The following is a 13,780-nucleotide window of genomic DNA, read 5'->3' on the forward strand; positions in this document are numbered from 1 at the left end:
GCATACTCAGCCACTGAATTACATAAATCTGCCTCCTGTGTGGATTGTTTCTCAATCTCCACCTGCTGGTACCCCAAATAGGTGCTACACGCAACAGCATCTCAGGGCTCAGAGGAGGGGCCCAAGTCCTGGGAGAGTGGTTTGACATTCAGGGTAGTGGCCTGAAACCCTAATCCAGGGAGACTGAGCACTTCCCGTCTCACTACCTTCAGGAAGAAAAATAGTGTGGGGGTGAGGGACCTGGGGCACGCCATAGCACCTGGTGGTTTTTGTTTTGGTTTTGTTTCTTTTTAAGTGCCTTTAGCTCAAAATAATCCTTGTGCAAAAGTGGCATAACTTGAGGTGGCATATTCTGCCATGCTTCAGAGATTGTGCAGTGGATTGAATGGCCCCCCAAAGTCATTGAAGCTTAATACCCACTGTGACTGTTGAGGGTGGGAAATCCTATTATGGTAATTGAAAGGTGGGCCTTGAAGAGGTGATTAGGCTGTAGGACCATGCCATAGTGAATGGATTAATAATGGTGGTCAGTGGTATGGTTCTGAGGGCTTTAAAAGAAGAGCACGTGACAGTCTCTCTCCTTCCACCATATGTCACAATGTGATACCCTGTGTCACTGAAGCCACCACCAAGGAAGACCTTCACCAGATGTGTTCCCTGGACTGTGGACTTCCCCGCCTCCAAAACTGTAAGCGATAAATTTTGTTTTCTTATAAATAACCCAGTTCCTGGTATTTTGTTATAAGCAACAGAAACAGACTAATATAGACTATCTTGTTATACAGGTGAAAATATCTCAGGTAACCTCTCAGCTGTCCTCAGAAAGAGTAGATGGTAGACAAAGGAGGGGCCTCACAGGAAGCCTGGCTTTTTGTCTCACCAATGCATATTATTTCCCTACAAATGCAAATTTCTTCCCCCAAAAGCAGCCTTCTAGCTATTCTTGTTTTTCCAGCCCCTCCAAATTACCCATCTTAAAATATGTCAAAGAAGTATATTTTGGGCTAAACTGTTTTGCTAACAAGATTGGAGAAGGCAGTGAAGAATTCAGAAGAGTCAGGAAAGGATGGAAGTCCTGAAGTATAGGGTCAACCTAGGGTTTATATATGGAAACTCCAATGAGAAGGAGACCTTTTTTCCTTATTTGGTTCAGTCATGAGCAATAATCTGATTTTCACTGAAAATGTTACAAAGCACAGATCCAGCTGCCTGCCCCCTTTCAGAAATGGACAACTTAAAAGTCAAATGCTGGTAAAAATGGAAGTCACCTTTTATTCAGGAATATTGATGACCTGAAGAGAGATGTCAGGCTAACCCATCTCTCTGGTAAACCTGAAGGAGAACGGCCAGACTAAAGCCATCTCCAAGACTCAGATTTTCTAAGGGGTTTTTAAAGAGGAGATTGAGGGAATGGAACGTGGGAAGCGAAAAGGAGGAGGAGGGGAACATGTAAGGGGCCAGGTGCAAGTTCTCCTCAAGGCTCCATGTGACTTCTTTTCACATCCTTGATGTTATCTTAGAATCCTGCAGGATTTTGCTTTGCTTCAGGGTGGAATCAGCACAGCTTTATTAATATCTTCCATGGTTTTTCAGGGTCTGGATAGTACATGTCTCATGGCAAGTTTGCAGCTCCAGGCTAGCTGAAAAACAACTTTACATTTATGTAAATAATATCATCTTTTCCCATAACCAAGGTTCAAAATATCAAATATCCATGGGAAGAGAGGAGACTCAGAGAAATGCATGCTAAGGAAAAAACTGTCTTATTTATTTATTCAGTATATTTTGATTTTGATTCAGTATATTAAAGATGGAACCCCAGTACTTTCACATTAAACCAGCCTTTCAAGTCTTTGTGATGCAGGCAGTGATGTGAGCTAGTGATAGATGCAGAAAGGGTGTAGTACTTGGAGCATGAGGATTTTTGTCATAGTCCTCAATTTGCTATTTACTTTTCATCAGGTAGGTTTTTTTGTGTTTTGTTTTGGTTGTTTTTTATTATGTTTTAATGCCCATAGGTCAAATACAGTGCAAATCTCTAGGCAAGGTTATTTTATTTCTCCATGCTTCAGATATTCCTTTGTAAAAATATTATCTGCCCCCTAATGTTGAGAATTGAATTAAGTTATGAGGGGGACCCTATCTTCCAGATGTAGTGACAGGGACTGGCTTTACCCTCCCACATGAAACAACTACAAATACAATAGACATGAAATAATAGTTTTAGATACTGGACATCAGGTGATACAGGACAATGACTCCTGAAAAGACTGAAACAAATGAGATGAGCCCTACTATTGCCCCATCTTACTGTGTGGAGGCTGCAGCACAGAATGTGGAAACCCAGGTAAAATGTAGCAGTCCCCTGAGTTTAGGAGATGGAGTAGGGAATCCTGGAAGGCAAAGGTGGCTAGAGTTTGCAGGGCAGAGTATTGAAGAGGAGAGAGTGCAGAGCTCTAAGATCTGCAGGAGGTCCTCCTCATGTCTTCAGCTGAGTATACATCAGTGCAGACATATGAGAAAACTTCTTTAGTTTGAGGAAGAGTGACATGAAAGGGTTAAAGGAAATAATCTCTGAACCTCACAAAGAGCTAGGAATACTTTGTGTCCTTGCCAGCCAGAGTGAAAAAAAAAAAAAAAAAAAAAAAAACTAAGAGGATATGGAGTAAAATAATGTTTAAAAGGGTATTGTCTCAATAGTGGGGGAAAAATAGCCCTTTACAGAAAGGCTGCTCTAGTCCTGCCTAACAAAGTTTAAATGCCACCCTCATTCTTGAAAATTCCAAAGTGTTTCTAAGTAAGTTAATTATATCCCAGCAAAAAAAAGCCCAAGAATATATATATATATGAATATGAAAATATCTAATTCCCAACAAGGAGACATTCATAATGTCTGGCATTCAATAAAAGATGACCAGGTATGGTGCTAATAACACCAAGGTCAAGGGTTCAGATCCTCTTACTGGCCAGCCACCAAAAACAAACAAACAAACAAACAAACAAAAAAACCCAGGCATAGAAGCAGGATAATGTGACATGAAGAAAAAAAAAAAATCAATAAACAGATCCATAAGAGACACAAGTAATAGAATAACTAAATAAAGACATAAAAACAGTTACTATAACTGTATTCCATATGTTCAGTAAAAGAAAAAAATTGAACAAGTTAAGTAGACACATGAAATATAAAAAGAATCCAAATCAAACTTCTAGAGACTTAAACTACAATGTCTGAGATTAAAAAATACATTATATAGAATAAAAGCAGTTTAGGCACTACAAAATAAAAGATGAGTGCATTTGAAGACATAATAGTAGAAAATATCCAAAATAAAACAGATAAAACAAATCAGTGGACCATGGAACAAGTTAAAGGGACCTAATATATATGCAATTGGAGTGCTTAAGGTACAGTGGGGAGGAAAAGAATAAATATTTTTGAAGAAATAATGGCCAAAGTTTTTCTAAATTAGATGAAAACTAACTAAACAAGGGCATCAATAAGACAGAACTCAAAGGGAAGCTCTATAGCCTGGCTTGAGATCTCCTGGAGGGTTCTGCAGGAAGTCATATTGCTGTTGAGTCTTGAAGGACTAGTGAATCTCTGCAGGCCAAAAAGAGGAATGACCATTCCAGCTTAGGATGAGAGAGACGTAAGGTGAATCCAGAAAAAATGGAAGTGCAGAATCAGTGGGAAAGGGAGTAGAAAGGAGAGGCAAGTAAGATGCTCAGGGGACATCATGAAAGGTGGTACATGACACACTAAAGAGTTTTTAACTTTTTTTTTCACATTTTTTGGGATATCAGTTACGGCTGATTAAGTTAACTGCACTTCTCAGTCCATAGTACAATACTCCCCCATTATCTGGGGTTTTGATTTTCATGGTTTCAGTAACGCATGGTCAGCCACAGTCTGAAAATATGAAACAGAAAAGTCTAGTAATAAACAATTTATAAGTTTTCAATATGTGCCATTCTGAGTAGCATGATAAAACTTCGCACCATTGCTCTGTTCCATCTGGAAAGTGAACCATCCCTTTGTTCTGTGTGTCCACGCTGTAGGCACCTGCTGCTCATTAGTCACTTATTAGCTGGCTCAGTTTTCAGATGACTGTCACGGCATTTCAGTGCATGCGTCCAAGTAACCCTTATTTTAGTTGATGATATCCCCAAAGTACAAGAGTAGTAATGCTGACAATTCAAATATGCCAAAGAGAAGCTGTAAAGTGCTTCATATAAGTGAAAAGGTGAAAGATTTCAACTTAATAAGGAAAGAAAAAACAATCATATGCTGAGGTCGATAAGATGTATGGTAAGAACAATCTTCTGTCCATGAAATTGTAAAGAATAAAAAAGAAAAAATGTGTGCATAGTATACATAGGCTTTGGCACTATCCAAAGTTTCAGGCCTCCATTGGGGGTCTTGGAAGGTATCCCCCGTGGACAGGGGGAGCTATTGTGTACAATTCATTGGTTTTTAGTATATTCACAGAGTTCTCCAAATAGCACCACAATCAATTTTATAACATCTTTATCACTGCAAAAAGAAACCTGCTACCTATTTACAGTCACTCCTCGTTTCTCCAAACCCCTCTCACCACCACTACCCATAGGCAGCCACCAATCTTTCTGTGTACAGTTGTCTATTCTATTTGTCTATTCTAGTTCATATGAATGGAATTATACAGTGTGGTTCTTTGTGCCTGGCTTCTTTCACTTCACATAATGTTTTCAAGGTCCATCTATGTTGTAGCATGTATCAGTACTTCATTCCTTTTTATGGCCAAATAATACAGTTCAAAGAATTGTTGTGTACAAACTGTCTACTGACGCTTTCTATTGAAGAGTTGATGGGTGTTTTGAGAAATTTGTGTAATGCCCAACCAAACCATTTGCTTGGGCAGGGCAGCCCAGGAAATGTAAAGTAATGCTAATGAAAACAATGAAATAGCAAAGTCTTTGTATTGTGGACAACACGGTGTGGTTTTGGTTCTAACACGGTGTGGTTTTGGTTCTCAGTGTTCAGGCTGAGTATGGAAAGAGAGGGTTTTGGTTCTCAGTACTTTCCACGTAGAGATAATGCAAGTAAAATACTTAAAATGGTGCCTGAAACCTATGAATACTCAGTAAAGGTAATCTCTTATTACTATTGACATATAACATTTGAAAGCCAAATTTCTTTTGGAGTGATTACCAGAGGTCTATTTGAAAAATAAAATGTCTATGTGTAAGCCTTTAGTAAAGTAGATGTTTACTCTCTCAACTTAACTGAGGCTTGTGGTACACTGGGAAATGCCTAGATCTAGAAGTGCTGCTTCTTATTTTACCAGAAACAGAAAGATAACAAGTATTAAAGGATAATTTCCAAAGAAGGTAAAACAGAACAGTCATACAGATTTTTTAAAAAGCAAACATACATGTGAGCAGTTGGCCAGTTAGCTCAGTTGGTTAGAGAGTGGCCTTGTAACACCAAGGTCAAGGGTTCAGTTCCCCATGCTGGTCAGCCACCAAAAAGCAAAACAAAACGTGTTAAGATTTAATTAACTGTTTTTTTTTTTTTTTTAAAGGTAACAGGTAAGGGGATCTTAACCCTTGACTTGGTGTTATCAGCACTGCACTCTCCCAAGTGAGCCACAGGCTGGCCCCTAATTAATTGTTAATGAGAGAACCAGTAAGATGTTAAACGGGTTCAAGAGAGAAGTAAAAAAAAAAAAAACCCACAGATTTATGTGTAATAAAGGAATGTCAAAATGAACTTTCAATGGATGGTAATCCACTCTTTTCTAAGGGTTGGGGAAGATGGAAGTCAATTGAACCTTCATCTGACAATTAATTCGCATGTCTATAGGCAAGAGATATTTTGCATTGCTACTTACTCTAGAGTCAGGTAAGGGTGTTCCGGTGTTCTTTCTGACCTAAACTACATGGTGTTTTCCCACACCAAATCTCCAATTCTTTGACACCAACGGGGTGTCTAATAATTTAATTAAATTATGACACTATCTACCTGGAATTAGTGTCAGATCCTGCAAGTTAAAAGGCTCAATCCCACAAGACTGCCTCCGCATCTGACACCAATCACAAGTCCCAGACCACCCATACTTCTGACCCACCAGCTACCTATGGGAAGTTCCCATGACCTCCTCTTCAGGTTTAATAATTTGCTAGAATGGTTCACAGAACTCAGGAAAACACTTTACTTATGTCTGCTGGTTTACTATAAAGGTAAACAACAAAGTGGAAGAAACAACCAAGTGGAAGAGATGTATTAGGGCTCAGAAAAATGATACCCCAGAATATGGCACTTTGGCATGCTAAGTAATTTTTTAAATTTGTATTATTTTATTTTATTTTATCTTTGCAGCTGGCCCATAAGAGCATCTGAACCAAGTACTTTGAACAAAGGAGACTAAAAGACCTCAGAAGTAAGCCTCAGAACCAAGGTCTCTTTTTGGCCTTCTGCTGCCTATCCCGCACTTTTTCCTCCCAAAGTACAGGGAGGGGCTATTTCTGAAGTTCCCTTATCTGACTGAGAGAAATTCATCCAGAAGGAATGCATTGTCTTGGATCTCCTCTCTGGAATCTACCTTAACCAGAGAAGATTAACTCCTGTGTCAGGAAAGAAGCTCAAAATCTCCAAGCCCCAAGACACTACACCTTGATAGACTTTTCACCTGTTCTTTCAGCGGTTCTTTTAAAGGCCGTTACCTGAGAGACTTTATCTACATAATGACAACCTTTGTTTGCAGTACAGTTCCACCCCTCACCTTCCCATAATTTATTGCCACCTCCCCCAGAGCCCAGAGAAACTCCATGAATCTCCCTAAATATTACTTACTCTTCCTCTAAAATTACCTACATTCTCCACTTCTCTCTCAACCTCTGAAGAGGGTATTTAATTTTCAGCCATCTAGCTCTCCTTTGAGTTTCATATTTTGTGTGGTTTCTGTGCACATGTGCATGTTAATAAATTTGCATGCCTTTTCTCCTGTTACTCTGTCTACTGCCAGTTTATTTCAGCAGATTTAAAGGCTGGTACCTTCAGAGAGGGAGGAAGAAATTCCCTTTGCCCCTTACAGATACACAGAGGGAGATATAGGGAAGGGGTTGCTTGAAGCTTCCATGCCCTCTCTGTAAGAAAGTAACCTAAGTGATTCATTTTCAGAAATGACTTATTTGAGGGTGTTTTATTGAGATGGTAATTAGTTCCTAGCCCCTTTTGTTTTCTTCTTTTTCCCAGAGGGTCTCTGAACAGATAAGGCTCTCCTTGAGATGGTAATTAGTTACTAGCACCCATTGTTTTCTTCATTCCCTGGAGTTTTTCTCTTCACAGGGCTTAGGCAGGCCTTTTTCACGGGCTTGTCCTGAGCCCCCAGACAAAGGAATTCCTTGCAAGGGGTTAATAAATTTTAGGCACCTTCTGGGAAGAGTGTGCACCCCATAGTACTCACAGCCAATGAGGAGGCGGGGAGAGGGACTTGCGTAGTAGGGAATAAATTGCTTGTTACAGCCCTTTCCTGTGTGCCTGCCATTCAGACACCTGAACCTTGCAAGGCTGTAATTAAAGTCTTGCTTCGCTGTGCCTTGTGTCTCCGTGTCCATCCTTTGGCATTGGATGGGTGAGGGCATTTCTCACACTCTCTGGTATGCCACCCTCCTAGAAGTGTTCACCAATCTAGAAGCTCTCAGAAGCCCGTCACTTAGGAATTTTTATGGAGGTTTCATTACATAGGCATGATTGATTAAATTATTGGCCATTGGTGATTAACTCAATCTCTATCCCCTCTCCCTCCTCTGAGGTCACAGAATGGGGTGGGGTTAAAAGTTCCAACCCTTGATAGGTGGAGCACAGAGGATTTGTAGGGCAGTGGAACTATTCTGTATGATACTGTAATGGTGAATTCATGGCATAATACATTTGATAAAACCCACAGAATTGTACAACCCAGAGGGAACAATAATGTAAAATTGAGTTAATAATATATCAATATTGCTTCGTAACTGTAACAAATGTACCACACTAATGTAAGATGTTAATAATAGAAGAAACTGTCTTTTGGGGGAAAGGGGTATGGGAACTATCTGTACTTTCTACTTAATTTCTCTGTAAACTAAAAAAGAAAAAAAAGTTCCATCCCTCTAATCATGACGTTGTCTTTCTGGTGACCAGACCCATTCTGGAGATATCCAAGGAGCCCACTAAGAGTCACCTTATTATATATTATATATTATATTGTTTTATAATATAATATGCCTCATATATTCTTTATATAAACTCATGTAGGTTTAAAGTGGCTTCTTATATATAACAAAAGACATTCCTATTATTCAGGAAATTCTAAGAGTTTTAGGAGTTCTGTGCCAGGAACTGGGTCAAAGATCAAATATATGTTTCCTATGATACCAAAGGTGTGCTGTAAACATAGCTGGTTTTTCACTGGAGAAACTGTTGTGGGGTGAACGCACAGGGGAATCCAAGACCGGCGTCAGTGTTGTAGTTTTATAGCTCTTTATTTTAGTGTTGCAATTCTTTGTTCAGTGTTATAGTGCCTCTTTTTGCTTGCAAGCAAGGAGCGCACTGGAGGGCAGAAACTCCCAAGCCAGTGTCTCCCAGAACAAAGGAAAAGACCCCTTTATATAGCCTAAATTCCTGCCCTTTTCCCTCACAGGTTCCCATTCAGGTCCTCTTATGTAAATGAGGCTGCTGTCCTGCTAATTTGGATTGGCTGATTATGGGACATAGTCCACTGGTCATTTTAGAAGCCTAATTTGCCTCTGGCCCCTGGGGGGAGGGGTGTGAGACTGCTGTTATCTCATAGAGGGCAGGCCCAAGAAGCAAGCAGGGTAAATGGCAGGGGCTCGAGTTCCCAGTGGAGCATAGAGTTTCTAAAACAGTTTCTCAAGTGGAAAAGGGAAAGCTCAACAATTAAAAATGCTTAGGGTTCCCTGCAACAAAACCCAGTAAATTGCTTTGCTTATTCCACATTTTCTTACACAATCTAACAGGAATTATATTTATTATTGTCCCCACTTTAAATACAATGAAATTGAAGCAAAAGAAAGATAACTTGCCTAGGACAACATGGAATGATGTTGAGGGATTTCCCCCTCAATGGATGATTAGAAAGTGGTCTCTCTTTCGGCTCCTCCTTCACCGTGACAACACCCAGAAAATTAAAGAAGCAATATGTTTATGGCAGAGTTAAAATGAAGGTTCTGGGGCTGGCTGGTTTGTTCACTTGGTTAGAGCACAACCTTGTAATACCAAGGTCATGGGTTTAGATCCCCTTACTGGAAAAAAAAAAAAAAAAAAAAGAAGGTTCTGGAATGAATTAGAAAACGCTTGGGCCGGCCCGTGGCTCACTCGGGAGAGTGCGGTGCTGATAACACCAAGGCCCTGGGTTCGGATTCCATATAGGGACGGCCGGTTCGCTCACTGACTGAGCGTGGTGCTGACAACACCAAGTCAAGGGTTAAGATCCCCTTACCGGTCATCTTTAAAAAAAGAAAAGAAAAGAAAACGCTTAAAGGAATTTCTCCTAGGCCAATGGGCTTTGTTTGACTTTTCACATTAAGCTACCAGAGCTATTAGAGTTCTGTAGTTTGCTAAGACATAAATACTTCCTTTTGTGGTCTGGCCAGTTACTCACTTGGTTAGAGTGTGGTACTGATAACAGTGAGGTCCAGGGTTCAATCCCTGTATCAGCCAGCTGCCAAAAAATAAATACTTCTTTTTGATTTTTGTTCAATTTTTTAAAACAGCTTTGTTGAGATATAATTCACATACCATTCATTTTACTCACTTAAGGTGTATAATTCAATGATTTCTAGTATCTTCAAAGAGTTGTGCAATCATCATGATCTAAATAAACCCAATTGCCATCACTCCCATTCCTACCTCACTCCCCCTGCCCTAGGTAGAGGCTATCTACTTTCTCCATATATGCCTATTCTGGATATTTCATATAATGGAACTGAGACAGAGTAAGGCTAGGTCTGTGAACCAAACTGACTCCATTTTCCCTGCAGATAATACTTTGTTACTTTTCCACTTGTCAGTCATGAGACCTCCCAGGGCACATTATTACCCATGGCCTGCCCTGCTAAAATAAACTTAGGTAAGAGGGGAACAGATATTCACTGAGTTGCAAAACCCCTACCCAAGTCTTGTTTACTGTAATTGTAAAAGTTACAGATTAATCTTAAGACCCCCTTTAGGAATTCCTATATGCACTCACAGCTTCAAGGTGACTGCTACAATGACCCTCCTGGGGTGACAATGATGAACACCACCACCATCCTACTGAGCAGGTGCAAGGACCAAACCCTTAACTGAGCATGCACACATGACACAACCAGGAAGAACAGAATGAACCATCTCCAGTGATGCTGGCCTGTACCCCTTACCTTCTTTCCCTATAAAAGACCCTTAACAGCTCCCCTTGGGAAGCTAGTTTTATTGTTGCTACCCCAGTTATGCATAAGTCTATCTCCTCTTTTAGTAAAGACTTGCTTGCTTTACTACTGGATACATTATTCATTTCTATGACTTTGGGACCCAAGAACCTAATTTTGTAACAGAACTATACAAAGTGTAGCCTTTTGTGTCTGGCTTCTTCCACGTATATGTTTTCAAGGTTCATGCATATTGTAGCATGCATCAATACTTTATTCCTTTTTATGGCTGAATAATATTTCATTGTATGACTATAGCACATTTTGTTTATCAATTTATCAGTTTCTATCAACTGATTTTTTGCTTTGTTTCTATTTTTTGACTACTATGAATAATGCTGCTATGAATATTCCTGTACAACATTTTCTGTGAACATGTATTTTCATTTTTCTTGGGTACATACCTACGAGTAGAATTGCTGGGTTATATGCTAACTCTATGTTTTTTGAGGAATTGCTATTTTTTATTGACAGCTGATAAAAGCAAAAAGAAAATTTACCATAGCAAAATCCTGAATAAAGTAAACTGTGTTTCAAAAATGGTATTCTACAACTGTATGAGATAAACCAGAAACAACAAAAACTATACATTTTCAAAAAAAGAAATAAATATTTCTATTTTGGAACTGAGAAATTTTTTTGTTATTTTTCTGAGAAAAACTTTGTTACAAACAAACATGGTGTAGACTAAAATAGTCAATCCAGGTAGGAGCACCTTAAGGAGAAAAACAGATTCTCTCACAAGATATCCAGCTAAGGAGACAGCAAAGCATGCTTTGGATTTTGCCAGTTTCCTTGCTAGACAAGGAACATGGCTGTATTAGCATATTTACATATTAACATGACCCTCACAATGTGATGTCTATTCAGACCCCACACTAGGCAAAACAATGGGCTTGAACTAGTGCCAGGTGCCTCTTTCCTTAGGTTTAGGGAAGCAAGAACTTGAGGAGTGACAGCAGGATTTGGCCCAAGGTCTAGCCTGGAAACACCAGAGCTAAACAAGATCCCTCCTCCAACATCTCCCAGGCTGAGACCCCTTCTGTGCCCCCTCCACTCACTCTTTTTGTTGTTGTTGTTGTTGCCCTGGGGGCAAAAATGCTCTCCCTTTCTCTTTTGGTAGATAGGAGCTGCCTATGGGAATGCACCAGCTCTTCCTAGTAACCATGGGAACCTTATTGGCATGGCAACCTGGCAGCCAAGTGAAAAACAGCTAGGGGTGGAGGGGAGGGAAGCAGTGAAAGTGGTCCTGAGGAAAAGGGAAAAGCAGCTTTCCTTCCTGCTGAGGAGAGAAGAGGAGGTGGAAAGACAACCAGCTGATCCTTTAGCTCTTTAGCTGGCACCAAGGAGCAGCCCCTGATGAGTTCAAACCTCACACCTCAATCCAGTTCAGGGGGACTTTGGGGAAGGGACATAAGCCAAACTGGGCACCTAGACCTAGCCCTGCTGATGTTTTTCTATTCTGAAGTGTAGTTCAACAGCACCAGGAAAGGAGTAGGGGGCTGGGAGACAGAAAAAGATTTCACAAGAATGTGAGCAAATTCTAACATTAAGTTTTGAGTGCAGGCAAAAGACCACACAGAGCTTTTCTGGGGCCTCTGAGAGCCCAAGAACCTTCTATTAGAGATATCTAGGGATAGTAAATTTCCAAGCAGCATCTAAATCAAGAAATCTTTACAATAAGGTTGAGAATGGCTGAGAATGTAGTAAAAGCAAAAACAAACGAAGGGACCAAGAACCCACTTTAAACTGATGATTTTGAGCTATAGCAGATACAGAAAGAAACTGTACCTGGACTTCCCTGATCTGACTAAAGCAGTGTCTCTCAAAAGTATAGTTGCCATTAACTGCCCTCCAAGGGAGGCTCTCACTTGGGAGAAGACTGACCCATAGCACTTAGAAGTACAAATTCAGCTGACATAAATCCTCCTCCAGGGGAGCTTCCATCCAGAAAGGAGACTGTCCATTAGTATCAGAATGAAAAAGCCCTATAGAACCATCTGTACTTTCCCATTGAAGCCTTAACCACCTCCCTCTTTTGTTAAACTGGTATGGTAACTCTTACTCTTTACAGAGTACTTTCCCACACATGTGTCAATAATCCTTGTCTTTTCTCTGGTTGCTCTGTCTACTGAGTTAATTTACAAGACCCCCAAACTGGAACATAGTCGGTAGAAAAAAAAAGTTTTTCTCCCAACTCAAACAAAAAACCTACTAAGGTGACAGAACTTCTATGGGAGGAATGAGTGAGCAGCAGGGCAGTTAGTAGCACCCTGCCAGCCCTTTTACTAGGATTAGCTAGTGTCCCTGTCACTCTTGGTTTCTCAGGACAGGGTGGGAACTGGGGCTCTCCTGGGATTTAGAGTCAGATGGCTGTCTGTGTGAGGACCTCTGCCCTGCTCCTTCTTAGCTGTGTGAGCTTTGAACAAATTATTCCGTCTCTGAGACTCCATTTCCTTTTCTTCCAAAACAAAGCGTAGTAATACCTACTTTATAAAGTTGTCGTGAAGATTTAAAAAAGGATAAAAAGTTTAATAAACACCAATAGCAGGTAAAGCTCCTTGCATAGTAGGCACATAAATAATGGCTACTCTTGTTACTCTGCTGGCTGTTTAGAAATGACTCTGTCTGGGTAGTTCTGTGACATCAACTGAGATCCCAAACAAGATTTTGTTTGTTTTTTAAAAATGCATTGACTTAAAAAAAAACAACACCTTTATTGAGATATAATTACATATCATAAAATTCACACTTTTAAGCATACATTCTGAGAGAAAGGGAGCTGAAATGCCGGGTATTGATCAAGCTTTATTAAAGGAAAAGGATCTGCCAGGCTGCGCTCAAAACAGAGGACAGCACCAGGCATCCAGGGATGGAGGGATGGGAGAGCCTATATAGACTACAGGGAAGGCTGAGTAGTCAGGGAGGGGTTTGGTCCTGATATGGAGGAGTTTCTATTTCTCAGAAACCACAGGTTTCTTATAAGGGAAAGGCTGGCGGCCATTTTGTGCTGAGTGTGTGTAAAATGGTGCCAGTCAAGTCCAGGATGGTGCCGGTCACGCCCGGAACCTATCATTCCCCCTCTTGAGTATAGGGAAAAGGGGTGAAGATCTCATTCTTCTGAAGCTACTTCCTGCTGGAGATGGGCGAAGATATGAAAAAAATAAAACAATTAGGTGGCGGGGTATTGGCCTCATTGTATTCTTCTGGGTAAGGGCCGACAGTTCTCAGGGGCTGATCTCCTCCTCCCAGGAACAATTCAGCAAACTTTTGGCTGGTGAAAGCCTGCATACGTTCCTGTAAGAAATTAGAGAAACACCGATAG

Source organism: Cynocephalus volans, chromosome 4 (assembly GCF_027409185.1).
Source record: "Cynocephalus volans isolate mCynVol1 chromosome 4, mCynVol1.pri, whole genome shotgun sequence".
Lineage (NCBI taxonomy): Eukaryota > Metazoa > Chordata > Mammalia > Dermoptera > Cynocephalidae > Cynocephalus > Cynocephalus volans.